We start from the raw sequence: 13,769 nt of genomic DNA, 5'->3' as shown, positions 1-13,769 counted from the left end.
GGGGGGGGGGGGAAGGGGAAGAGGACAAGTTGTTTTTCTACGGGTATTTACTCAGGCTTTATAGTATTTTAAAGATTGTTCGTTCAAGTTCGTATAAGAACGTAGCATTTTATTTCGAAGGTGTAGTAAATCTTTGTCTTCTCTCAGCAGGGTGATCGCATTACAAGGCTGCAATTTTTATTTGCCCATCAAGTGGGCTTTTGGTGGAAATGACACACCACCAGCAGCATGATATACACGAGTGGGGAGGGGGGGGGGGAAGGGGAAGAGGAAGAGGACAAGTTGTTGTTCTACGGCTATGTACTCAGGCCTCATAGTATTTTAAAGATTGTTCGTTCAAGTTCATATAAGAACGTAGCATTTTATTTCGAAGGTGTAGTAAATCTTTGTCTTCTCTCAGCAGGGTGATCGCATTACAAGGCTGCAATTTTTATTTGCCCATCAAGTGGGCTTTTGGTGGAAATGACACACCACCAGCAGCATGATATACACGAGTGGGGAGGGGGGGGGGGGGAAGGGGAAGAGGAAGAGGACAAGTTGTTGTTCTACGGCTATGTACTCAGGCCTCATAGTATTTTAAAGATTGTTCGTTCAAGTTCATATAAGAACGTAGCATTTTATTTCGAAGGTGTAGTAAATCTTTGTCTTCTCTCAGCAGGGTGATCGCATTACAAGGCTGCAATTTTTATTTGCCCATCAAGTGGGCTTTTGGTGGGAATGACACACCACCAGCAGCATGATGTTCACGAGAGGGGAGGGGGCGGGGGAAAGGTGAAGAGGACAAGTTGTTTTTCTACGGGTATTTACTCAGGCTTTATAGTATTTTAAAGATTGTTCGTTCAAGTTCGTATAAGAACGTAGCATTTTATTTCCAAGGTGTAGTAAATCTTTGTTTTCTCACAGCAGGGTGATCGCATTACAAGGCTGCAATTTTTATTTGCCCATCAAGTGGGCTTTTGGTGGAAATGACACACCACCAGCAGCATGATATACACGAGCGGGGAGGGGGGGGGGGGGGAAGGGGAAGAGGAAGAGGACAAGTTGTTGTTCTACGGCTATGTACTCAGGCCTCATAGTATTTTAAAGATTGTTCGTTCAAGTTCATATAAGAACATAGCATTTTATTTCGAAGGTGTAGTAAATCTTTGTCTTCTCTCAGCAGGATGATCGCATTACAAGGCTGCAATTTTTATTTGCCCATCAAGTGGGCTTTTGGTGGAAATGACACACCACCAGCAGCATGATGTCCACGAGAGGGGAGGGGGGAGGGGGCGGGGGAAAGGTGAAGAGGACAAGTTGTTGTTCTACGGGTATTTACTCAGGCTTTATAGTATTTTAAAGATTGTTCGTTCAAGTTCGTATAAGAACGTAGCATTTTATTTCCAAGGTGTAGTAAATCTTTGTTTTCTCACAGCAGGGTGATCGCATTACAAGGCTGCAATTTTTATTTGCCCATCAAGTGGGCTTTTGGTGGAAATGACACACCACCAGCAGCATGATATACACGAGTGGGGAGGGGGGGGGGGGGAAGGGGAAGAGGAAGAGGACAAGTTGTTGTTCTACGGCTATGTACTCAGGCCTCATAGTATTTTAAAGATTGTTCGTTCAAGTTCATATAAGAACGTAGCATTTTATTTCCAAGGTGTAGTAAATCTTTGTCTTCTCTCAGCAGGGTGATCGCATTACAAGGCTGCAATTTTTATTTGCCCATCAAGTGGGCTTTTGGTGGAAATGACACACCACCAGCAGCATGATGTCCACGAGAGGGGAGGGGGGAGGGAGCGGGGGAAAGGTGAAGAGGACAAGTTGTTTTTCTACGGGTATTTACTCAGGCTTTATAGTATTTTAAAGATTGTTCGTTCAAGTTCGTATAAGAACGTAGTATTTTATTTCCAAGGTGTAGTAAATCTTTGTTTTCTCACAGCAGGGTGATCGCATTACAAGGCTGCAATTTATATTTGCCCATCAAGTGGGCTTTTGGTGGAAATGACACACCACCAGCAGCATGATATACACGAGTGGGGAGGGGGGGGGGAAGGAGAAGAGGAAGAGGACAAGTTGTTGTTCTACGGCTATGTACTCAGGCCTCATAGTATTTTAAAGATTGTTCGTTCAAGTTCATATAAGAACGTAGCATTTTATTTCGAAGGTGTAGTAAATCTGTGTTTTCTCACAGCAGGGTGATCGCATTACAAGGCTGCAATTTTTATATGCCCATCAAGTGGGCTTTTGGTGGAAATGACACACCACCAGCAGCATGATATACACGAGTGGGGAGGGGGGGGGGGGGGAAGGGGAAGAGGAAGAGGACAAGTTGTTGTTCTACGGCTATGTACTCAGGCCTCATAGTATTTTAAAGATTGTTCGTTCAAGTTCATATAAGAATGTAGCATTTTATTTCGAAGGTGTAGTAAATCTTTGTCTTCTCTCAGCAGGGTGATCGCATTACAAGGCTGCAATTTTTATTTGCCCATCAAGTGGGCTTTTGGTGGAAATGACACACCACCAGCGGCATGATATACACGAGTGGGGAGGGGGGGGGGGAAGGGGAAGAGGAAGAGGACAAGTTGTTGTTCTACGGCTATGTACTCAGGCCTCATAGTATTTTAAAGATTGTTCGTTCAAGTTCATATAAGAACGTAGCATTTTATTTCGAAGGTGTAGTAAATCTTTGTTTTCTCACAGCAGGGTGATCGCATTACAAGGCTGCAATTTTTATTTGCCCATCAAGTGGGCTTTTGGTGGAAATGACACACCACCAGCAGCATGATATACACGAGTGGGGAGGGGGGGGGGGAAGGGGAAGAGGAAGAGGACAAGTTGTTGTTCTACGGCTATGTACTCAGGCCTCATAGTATTTTAAAGATTGTTCGTTCAAGTTCATATAAGAACGTAGCATTTTATTTCGAAGGTGTAGTAAATCTTTGTCTTCTCTCAGCAGGGTGATCGCATTACAAGGCTGCAATTTTTATTTGCCCATCAAGTGGGCTTTTGGTGGAAATGACACACCACCAGCAGCATGATATACACGAGTGGGGAGGGGGGGGGGGGGGGAAGGGGAAGAGGAAGAGGACAAGTTGTTGTTCTACGGCTATGTACTCAGGCCTCATAGTATTTTAAAGATTGTTCGTTCAAGTTCATATAAGAACGTAGCATTTTATTTCGAAGGTGTAGTAAATCTTTGTCTTCTCTCAGCAGGGTGATCGCATTACAAGGCTGCAATTTTTATTTGCCCATCAAGTGGGCTTTTGGTGGAAATGACACACCACCAGCAGCATGATGTCCACGAGAGGGGAGGGGGGAGGGGGGAGGGGGCGGGGGAATGGTGAAGAGGACAAGTTGTTTTTCTACGGGTATTTACTCAGGCTTTATAGTATTTTAAAGATTGTTCGTTCAAGTTCGTATAAGAACGTAGCATTTTATTTCCAAGGTGTAGTAAATCTTTGTTTTCTCACAGCAGGGTGATCGCATTACAAGGCTGCAATTTTTATTTGCCCATCAAGTGGGCTTTTGGTGGAAATGACACACCACCAGCAGCATGATATACACGAGTGGGGAGGGGGGGGGGGGGGGAAGGGGAAGAGGAAGAGGACAAGTTGTTGTTCTACGGCTATGTACTCAGGCCTCATAGTATTTTAAAGATTGTTCGTTCAAGTTCATATAAGAACGTAGCATTTTATTTCCAAGGTGTAGTAAATCTTTGTCTTCTCTCAGCAGGGTGATCGCATTACAAGGCTGCAATTTTTATTTGCCCATCAAGTGGGCTTTTGGTGGAAATGACACACCACCAGCAGCATGATGTCCACGAGAGGGGAGGGGGGAGGGGGCGGGGGAAAGGTGAAGAGGACAAGTTGTTTTTCTACGGGTATTTACTCAGGCTTTATAGTATTTTAAAGATTGTTCGTTCAAGTTCGTATAAGAACGTAGTATTTTATTTCCAAGGTGTAGTAAATCTTTGTTTTCTCACAGCAGGGTGATCGCATTACAAGGCTGCAATTTATATTTGCCCATCAAGTGGGCTTTTGGTGGAAATGACACACCACCAGCAGCATGATATACACGAGTGGGGAGGGGGGGGGGGGGAAGGGGAAGAGGAAGAGGACAAGTTGTTGTTCTACGGCTATGTACTCAGGCCTCATAGTATTTTAAAGATTGTTCGTTCAAGTTCATATAAGAACGTAGCATTTTATTTCGAAGGTGTAGTAAATCTGTGTTTTCTCACAGCAGGGTGATCGCATTACAAGGCTGCAATTATTATATGCCCATCAAGTGGGCTTTTGGTGGAAATGACACACCACCAGCAGCATGATATACACGAGTGGGGAGGGGGGGGGGGGGAAGGGGAAGAGGAAGAGGACAAGTTGTTGTTCTACGGCTATGTACTCAGGCCTCATAGTATTTTAAAGATTGTTCGTTCAAGTTCATATAAGAATGTAGCATTTTATTTCGAAGGTGTAGTAAATCTTTGTCTTCTCTCAGCAGGGTGATCGCATTACAAGGCTGCAATTTTTATTTGCCCATCAAGTGGGCTTTTGGTGGAAATGACACACCACCAGCAGCATGATATACACGAGTGGGGAGGGGGGGGGGGGGGAAGGGGAAGAGGAAGAGGACAAGTTGTTGTTCTACGGCTATGTACTCAGGCCTCATAGTATTTTAAAGATTGTTCGTTCAAGTTCATATAAGAACGTAGCATTTTATTTCGAAGGTGTAGTAAATCTTTGTTTTCTCACAGCAGGGTGATCGCATTACAAGGCTGCAATTTTTATTTGCCCATCAAGTGGGCTTTTGGTGGAAATGACACACCACCAGCAGCATGATATACACGAGTGGGGAGGGGGGGGGGGGGGAAGGGGAAGAGGAAGAGGACAAGTTGTTGTTCTACGGCTATGTACTCAGGCCTCATAGTATTTTAAAGATTGTTCGTTCAAGTTCATATAAGAACGTAGCATTTTATTTCGAAGGTGTAGTAAATCTTTGTCTTCTCTCAGCAGGGTGATCGCATTACAAGGCTGCAATTTTTATTTGCCCATCAAGTGGGCTTTTGGTGGAAATGACACACCACCAGCAGCATGATATACACGAGTGGGGGGGGGGGGGGGGGGAAGGGGAAGAGGAAGAGGACAAGTTGTTGTTCTACGGCTATGTACTCAGGCCTCATAGTATTTTAAAGATTGTTCGTTCAAGTTCATATAAGAACGTAGCATTTTATTTCGAAGGTGTAGTAAATCTTTGTCTTCTCTCAGCAGGGTGATCGCATTACAAGGCTGCAATTTTTATTTGCCCATCAAGTGGGCTTTTGGTGGAAATGACACACCACCAGCAGCATGATGTCCACGAGAGGGGAGGGGGGAGGGGGGAGGGGGCGGGGGAATGGTGAAGAGGACAAGTTGTTTTTCTACGGGTATTTACTCAGGCTTTATAGTATTTTAAAGATTGTTCGTTCAAGTTCGTATAAGAACGTAGCATTTTATTTCCAAGGTGTAGTAAATCTTTGTTTTCTCACAGCAGGGTGATCGCATTACAAGGCTGCAATTTTTATTTGCCCATCAAGTGGGCTTTTGGTGGAAATGACACACCACCAGCAGCATGATATACACGAGTGGGGAGGGGGGGGGGGGGAAGGGTAAGAGGAAGAGGACAAGTTGTTGTTCTACGGCTATGTACTCAGGCCTCATAGTATTTTAAAGATTGTTCGTTCAAGTTCATATAAGAACGTAGCATTTTATTTCCAAGGTGTAGTAAATCTTTGTCTTCTCTCAGCAGGGTGATCGCATTACAAGGCTGCAATTTTTATTTGCCCATCAAGTGGGCTTTTGGTGGAAATGACACACCACCAGCAGCATGATGTCCACGAGAGGGGAGGGGGGAGGGGGCGGGGGAAAGGTGAAGAGGACAAGTTGTTTTTCTACGGGTATTTACTCAGGCTTTATAGTATTTTAAAGATTGTTCGTTCAAGTTCGTATAAGAACGTAGTATTTTATTTCCAAGGTGTAGTAAATCTTTGTTTTCTCACAGCAGGGTGATCGCATTACAAGGCTGCAATTTATATTTGCCCATCAAGTGGGCTTTTGGTGGAAATGACACACCACCAGCAGCATGATATACACGAGTGGGGAGGGGGGGGGGGGGGAAGGGGAAGAGGAAGAGGACAAGTTGTTGTTCTACGGCTATGTACTCAGGCCTCATAGTATTTTAAAGATTGTTCGTTCAAGTTCATATAAGAACGTAGCATTTTATTTCGAAAGTGTAGTAAATCTTTGTCTTCTCTCAGCAGGGTGATCGCATTACAAGGCTGCAATTTTTATTTGCCCATCAAGTGGGCTTTTGGTGGAAATGACACACCACCAGCAGCATGATATACACGAGTGGGGAGGGGGGGGGGGGAAGGGGAAGAGGAAGAGGACAAGTTGTTGTTCTACGGCTATGTACTCAGGCCTCATAGTATTTTAAAGATTGTTCGTTCAAGTTCATATAAGAACGTAGCATTTTATTTCGAAGGTGTAGTAAATCTGTGTTTTCTCACAGCAGGGTGATCGCATTACAAGGCTGCAATTTTTATTTGCCCATCAAGTGGGCTTTTGGTGGTAATGACACACCACCAGCAGCATGATATACAAGAGTGGGGAGGGGGGGGGGGAAGGGGAAGAGGAAGAGGACAAGTTGTTGTTCTACGGCTATGTACTCAGGCCTCATAGTATTTTAAAGATTGTTCGTTCAAGTTCATATAAGAACGTAGCATTTTATTTCGAAGGTGTAGTAAATCTTTGTCTTCTCTCAGCAGGGTGATCGCATTACAAGGCTGCAATTTTTATTTGCCCATCAAGTGGGCTTTTGGTGGAAATGACACACCACCAGCAGCATGATATACACGAGTGGGGAGGGGGGGGGGAAGGGGAAGAGGAAGAGGACAAGTTGTTGTTCTACGGCTATGTACTCAGGCCTCATTGTATTTTAAAGATTGTTCGTTCAAGTTCATATAAGAACGTAGCATTTTATTTCGAAGGTGTAGTAAATCTTTGTCTTCTCTCAGCAGGGTGATCGCATTACAAGGCTGCAATTTTTATTTGCCCATCAAGTGGGCTTTTGGTGGAAATGACACACCACCAGCAGCATGATATACACGAGTGGGGAGGGGGGGGGGGGAAGGGGAAGAGGAAGAGGACAAGTTGTTGTTCTACGGCTATGTACTCAGGCCTCATAGTATTTTAAAGATTGTTCGTTCAAGTTCATATAAGAATGTAGCATTTTATTTCGAAGGTGTAGTAAATCTGTGTTTTCTCACAGCAGGGTGATCGCATTACAAGGCTGCAATTTTTATTTGCCCATCAAGTGGGCTTTTGGTGGTAATGACACACCACCAGCAGCATGATATACAAGAGTGGGGAGGGGGGGGGGGAAGGGGAAGAGGAAGAGGACAAGTTGTTGTTCTACGGCTATGTACTCAGGCCTCATAGTATTTTAAAGATTGTTCGTTCAAGTTCATATAAGAACGTAGCATTTTATTTCGAAGGTGTAGTAAATCTTTGTCTTCTCTCAGCAGGGTGATCGCATTACAAGGCTGCAATTTTTATTTGCCCATCAAGTGGGCTTTTGGTGGAAATGACACACCACCAGCAGCATGATATACACGAGTGGGGAGGGGGGGGGGAAGGGGAAGAGGAAGAGGACAAGTTGTTGTTCTACGGCTATGTACTCAGGCCTCATTGTATTTTAAAGATTGTTCGTTCAAGTTCATATAAGAACGTAGCATTTTATTTCGAAGGTGTAGTAAATCTTTGTCTTCTCTCAGCAGGGTGATCGCATTACAAGGCTGCAATTTTTATTTGCCCATCAAGTGGGCTTTTGGTGGAAATGACACACCACCAGCAGCATGATATACACGAGTGGGGAGGGGGGGGGGGGGGGGGAAGGGGAAGAGGAAGAGGACAAGTTGTTGTTCTACGGCTATGTACTCAGGCCTCATAGTATTTTAAAGATTGTTCGTTCAAGTTCATATAAGAACGTAGCATTTTATTTCGAAGGTGTAGTAAATCTTTGTCTTCTCTCAGCAGGGTGATCGCATTACAAGGCTGCAATTTTTATTTGCCCATCAAGTGGGCTTTTGGTGGAAATGACACACCACCAGCAGCATGATATACGCGAGTGGGGAGGGGGGGGGGGAAGGGGAAGAGGAAGAGGACAAGTTGTTGTTCTACGGCTATGTACTCAGGCCTCATAGTATTTTAAAGATTGTTCGTTCAAGTTCATATAAGAACGTAGCATTTTATTTCGAAGGTGTAGTAAATCTTTGTCTTCTCTCAGCAGGGTGATCGCATTACAAGGCTGCAATTTTTATTTGCCCATCAAGTGGGCTTTTGGTGGAAATGACACACCACCAGCAGCATGATGTCCACGAGAGGGGAGGGGGGAGGGGGCGGGGGAAAGGTGAAGAGGACAAGTTGTTTTTCTACGGGTATTTACTCAGGCTTTATAGTATTTTAAAGATTGTTCGTTCAAGTTCATATAAGAACGTAGCATTTTATTTTGAAGGTGTAGTAAATCTTTGTCTTCTCTCAGCAGGGTGATCGCATTACAAGGCTGCAATTTTTATTTGCCCATCAAGTGGGCTTTTGGTGGAAATGACACACCACCAGCAGCATGATATACACGAGTGGGGAGGGGGGGGGGGGGGGAAGGGGAAGAGGAAGAGGACAAGTTGTTGTTCTACGGCTATGTACTCAGGCCTCATAGTATTTTAAAGATTGTTCGTTCAAGTTCATATAAGAACGTAGCATTTTATTTCGAAGGTGTAGTAAATCTTTGTCTTCTCTCAGCAGGGTGATCGCATTACAAGGCTGCAATTTTTATTTGCCCATCAAGTGGGCTTTTGGTGGAAATGACACACCACCAGCAGCATGATATACGCGAGTGGGGAGGGGGGGGGGGAAGGGGAAGAGGAAGAGGACAAGTTGTTGTTCTACGGCTATGTACTCAGGCCTCATAGTATTTTAAAGATTGTTCATTCAAGTTCATATAAGAACGTAGCATTTTATTTCGAAGGTGTAGTAAATCTTTGTCTTCTCTCAGCAGGGTGATCGCATTACAAGGCTGCAATTTTTATTTGCCCATCAAGTGGGCTTTTGGTGGAAATGACACACCACCAGCAGCATGATATACACGAGTGGGGAGGGGGGGGGGGGGGAAGGGGAAGAGGAAGAGGACAAGTTGTTGTTCTACGGCTATGTACTCAGGCCTCATAGTATTTTAAAGATTGTTCGTTCAAGTTCATATAAGAACGTAGCATTTTATTTCGAAGGTGTAGTAAATCCTTGTCTTCTCTCAGCAGGGTGATCGCATTACAAGGCTGCAATTTTCATTTGCCCTTCAAGTGGGCTTACGGTGGAAATGACACACCACCAGCAGAATGATGTCCACGCGAGGGGGGGGGGGGGCGGTGGGAAGGGGAAGACGACAAGTTGTTTTTCTACGGCTATGTACTCAGGCCTCATAGTATTTTAAAGATTGTTCGTTCAAGTTCATATAAGAACGTAGCATTTTATTTCGAAGGTGTAGTAAATCTTTGTTTTCTCACAGCAGGGTGATTGCATTACAAGGCTGCAATTTTTATTTGCCCATCAAGTGGGCTTTTGGTGGAAATGACACACCACCATTGGCATGATATACACGAGTGTGGTGGGGGGGGGGGGGGGGAAGGGGAAGAGGAAGAGGACAAGTCGTTGTTCTACGGCTATGTACTCAGGCCTCATAGTATTTTAAAGATTGTTCGTTCAAGTTCATATAAGAACGTAGCATTTTATTTCGAAGGTGTAGTAAATCTTTGTCTTCTCTCAGCAGGGTGATCGCATTACAAGGCTGCAATTTTTATTTGCCCATCAAGTGGGCTTTTGGTGGAAATGACACACCACCAGCAGCATGATATACACGAGGGGGGAGGGGGGGGGGGGAAGGGGAAGAGGAAGAGGACAAGTTGTTGTTCTACGGCTATGTACTCAGGCCTCATAGTATTTTAAAGATTGTTTGTTCAAGTTCATATAAGAACGTAGCATTTTATTTCGAAGGTGTAGTAAATCTTTGTCTTCTCTCAGCAGGGTGATCGCATTACAAGGCTGCAATTTTTATTTGCCCATCAAGTGGGCTTTTGGTGGAAATGACACACCACAACAGCATGATATACACGAGTGGGGAGGGGGGGGGGAAGGGGAAGAGGAAGAGGACAAGTTGTTGTTCTACGGCTATGTACTCAGGCCTCATAGTATTTTAAAGATTGTTCGTTCAAGTTCATATAAGAACGTAGCATTTTATTTTGAAGGTGTAGTAAATCTTTGTCTTCTCTCAGCAGGGTGATCGCATTACAAGGCTGCAATTTTTATTTGCCCATCAAGTGGGCTTTTGGTGGAAATGACACACCACCAGCAGCATGATATACACGAGTGGGGAGGGGGGGGGGGGGGAAGGGGAAGAGGAAGAGGACAAGTTGTTGTTCTACGGCTATGTACTCAGGCCTCATAGTATTTTAAAGATTGTTCGTTCAAGTTCATATAAGAACGTAGCATTTTATTTCGAAGGTGTAGTAAATCTTTGTCTTCTCTCAGCAGGGTGATCGCATTACAAGGCTGCAATTTTCATTTGCCCTTCAAGTGGGCTTACGGTGGAAATGACACACCACCAGCAGAATGATGTCCACGCGAGGGGGGGGGGGGGCGGGGGGAAGGGGAAGACGACAAGTTGTTTTTCTACGGCTATGTACTCAGGCCTCATAGTATTTTAAAGATTGTTCGTTCAAGTTCATATAAGAACGTAGCATTTTATTTCGAAGGTGTAGTAAATCTTTGTCTTCTCTCAGCAGGGTGATCGCATTACAAGGCTGCAATTTTTATTTGCCCATCAAGTGGGCTTTTGGTGGAAATGACACACCACCAGCAGCATGATATACACGAGTGGGGAGGGGGGGGGGGGGGGAAGGGGAAGAGGAAGAGGACAAGTTGTTGTTCTACGGCTATGTACTCAGGCCTCATAGTATTTTAAAGATTGTTCGTTCAAGTTAATATAAGAACGTAGCATTTTATTTCGAAGGTGTAGTAAATCTTTGTCTTCTCTCAGCAGGGTGATCGCATTACAAGGCTGCAATTTTTATTTGCCCATCAAGTGGGCTTTTGGTGGAAATGACACACCACCAGCAGCATGATATACACGAGTGGGGAGGGGGGGGGGGGGGAAGGGGAAGAGGAAGAGGACAAGTTGTTGTTCTACGGCTATGTACTCAGGCCTCATAGTATTTTAAAGATTGTTCGTTCAAGTTCATATAAGAACGTAGCATTTTATTTCGAAGGTGTAGTAAATCCTTGTCTTCTCTCAGCAGGGTGATCGCATTACAAGGCTGCAATTTTCATTTGCCCTTCAAGTGGGCTTACGGTGGAAATGACACACCACCAGCAGAATGATGTCCACGCGAGGGGGGGGGGGGGCGGGGGGAAGGGGAAGACGACAAGTTGTTTTTCTACGGCTATGTACTCAGGCCTCATAGTATTTTAAAGATTGTTCGTTCAAGTTCATATAAGAACGTAGCATTTTATTTCGAAGGTGTAGTAAATCTTTGTTTTCTCACAGCAGGGTGATTGCATTACAAGGCTGCAGTTTTTATTTGCCCATCAAGTGGGCTTTTGGTGGAAATGACACACCACCATTAGCATGATATACACGAGTGTGGTGGGGGGGGGGGGGGGGGGGAAGGGGAAGAGGAAGAGGACAAGTTGTTGTTCTACGGCTATGTACTCAGGCCTCATAGTATTTTAAAGATTGTTCGTTCAAGTTCATATAAGAACGTAGCATTTTATTTTGAAGGTGTAGTAAATCTTTGTCTTCTCTCAGCAGGGTGATCGCATTACAAGGCTGCAATTTTTATTTGCCCATCAAGTGGGCTTTTGGTGGAAATGACACACCACCAGCAGCATGATGTCCACGAGAGGGGAGGGGGGAGGGGGCGGGGGAAAGTTGAAGAGGACAAGTTGTTTTTCTACGGGTATTTACTCAGGCTTTATAGTATTTTAAAGATTGTTCGTTCCAGTTCGTATAAGAACGTAGCATTTTATTTCCAAGGTGTAGTAAATCCTTGTTTTCTCACAGAAGGGTGATCGCATTACAAGGCTGCAATTTTCATTTGCCCTTCAAGTGGGCTTACGGTGGAAATGACACACCACCAGCAGAATGATGTCCACGCGAGGGGGGGGGGGCGGGGGGAAGGGGAAGACGACAAGTTGTTTTTCTACGGCTATGTACTCAGGCCTCATAGTATTTTAAATATTGTTCGTTCAAGTTCATATAAGAACGTAGCATTTTATTTCGAAGGTGTAGTAAATCTTTGTCTTCTCTCAGCAGGGTGATCGCATTACAAGGCTGCAATTTTTATTTGCCCATCAAGTGGGCTTTTGGTGGAAATGACACACCACCAGCAGCATGATATACACGAGGGGGGAGGGGGGGGGGAAGGGGAAGAGGAAGAGGACAAGTTGTTGTTCTACGGCTATGTACTCAGGCCTCATAGTATTTTAAAGATTGTTTGTTCAAGTTCATATAAGAACGTAGCATTTTATTTCGAAGGTGTAGTAAATCTTTGTCTTCTCTCAGCAGGGTGATCGCATTACAAGGCTGCAATTTTTATTTGCCCATCAAGTGGGCTTTTGGTGGAAATGACACACCACCAGCAGCATGATATACACGAGTGGGGAGGGGGGGGGGAAGGGGAAGAGGAAGAGGACAAGTTGTTGTTCTACGGCTATGTACTCAGGCCTCATAGTATTTTAAAGATTGTTCGTTCAAGTTCATATAAGAACGTAGCATTTTATTTTGAAGGTGTAGTAAATCTTTGTCTTCTCTCAGCAGGGTGATCGCATTACAAGGCTGCAATTTTTATTTGCCCATCAAGTGGGCTTTTGGTGGAAATGACACACCACCAGCAGCATGATATACACGAGTGGGGAGGGGGGGGGGGGGGGGGGGAAGGGGAAGAGGAAGAGGACAAGTTGTTGTTCTACGGCTATGTACTCAGGCCTCATAGTATTTTAAAGATTGTTCGTTCAAGTTCATATAAGAACGTAGCATTTTATTTCGAAGGTGTAGTAAATCTTTGTCTTCTCTCAGCAGGGTGATCGCATTACAAGGCTGCAATTTTCATTTGCCCTTCAAGTGGGCTTACGGTGGAAATGACACACCACCAGCAGAATGATGTCCACGCGAGGGGGGGGGGGGGGCGGGGGGAAGGGGAAGACGACAAGTTGTTTTTCTACGGCTATGTACTCAGGCCTCATAGTATTTTAAAGATTGTTCGTTCAAGTTCATATAAGAACGTAGCATTTTATTTCGAAGGTGTAGTAAATCTTTGTCTTCTCTCAGCAGGGTGATCGCATTACAAGGCTGCAATTTTTATTTGCCCATCAAGTGGGCTTTTGGTGGAAATGACACACCACCAGCAGCATGATATACACGAGTGGGGAGGGGGGGGGGGGGGGAAGGGGAAGAGGAAGAGGACAAGTTGTTGTTCTACGGCTATGTACTCAGGCCTCATAGTATTTTAAAGATTGTTCGTTCAAGTTCATATAAGAACGTAGCATTTTATTTCGAAGGTGTAGTAAATCTTTGTCTTCTCTCAGCAGGGTGATCGCATTACAAGGCTGCAATTTTTATTTGCCCATCAAGTGGGCTTTTGGTGGAAATGACACACCACCAGCAGCATGATATACACGAGTGGGGAGGGGGGGGGGGGGAAGGGG

Source organism: Schistocerca nitens, chromosome 12, assembly GCF_023898315.1.
Source record: "Schistocerca nitens isolate TAMUIC-IGC-003100 chromosome 12, iqSchNite1.1, whole genome shotgun sequence".
In the NCBI taxonomy this organism is placed as follows: domain Eukaryota; kingdom Metazoa; phylum Arthropoda; class Insecta; order Orthoptera; family Acrididae; genus Schistocerca; species Schistocerca nitens.
This window is presented reverse-complemented; position numbering follows the sequence as displayed.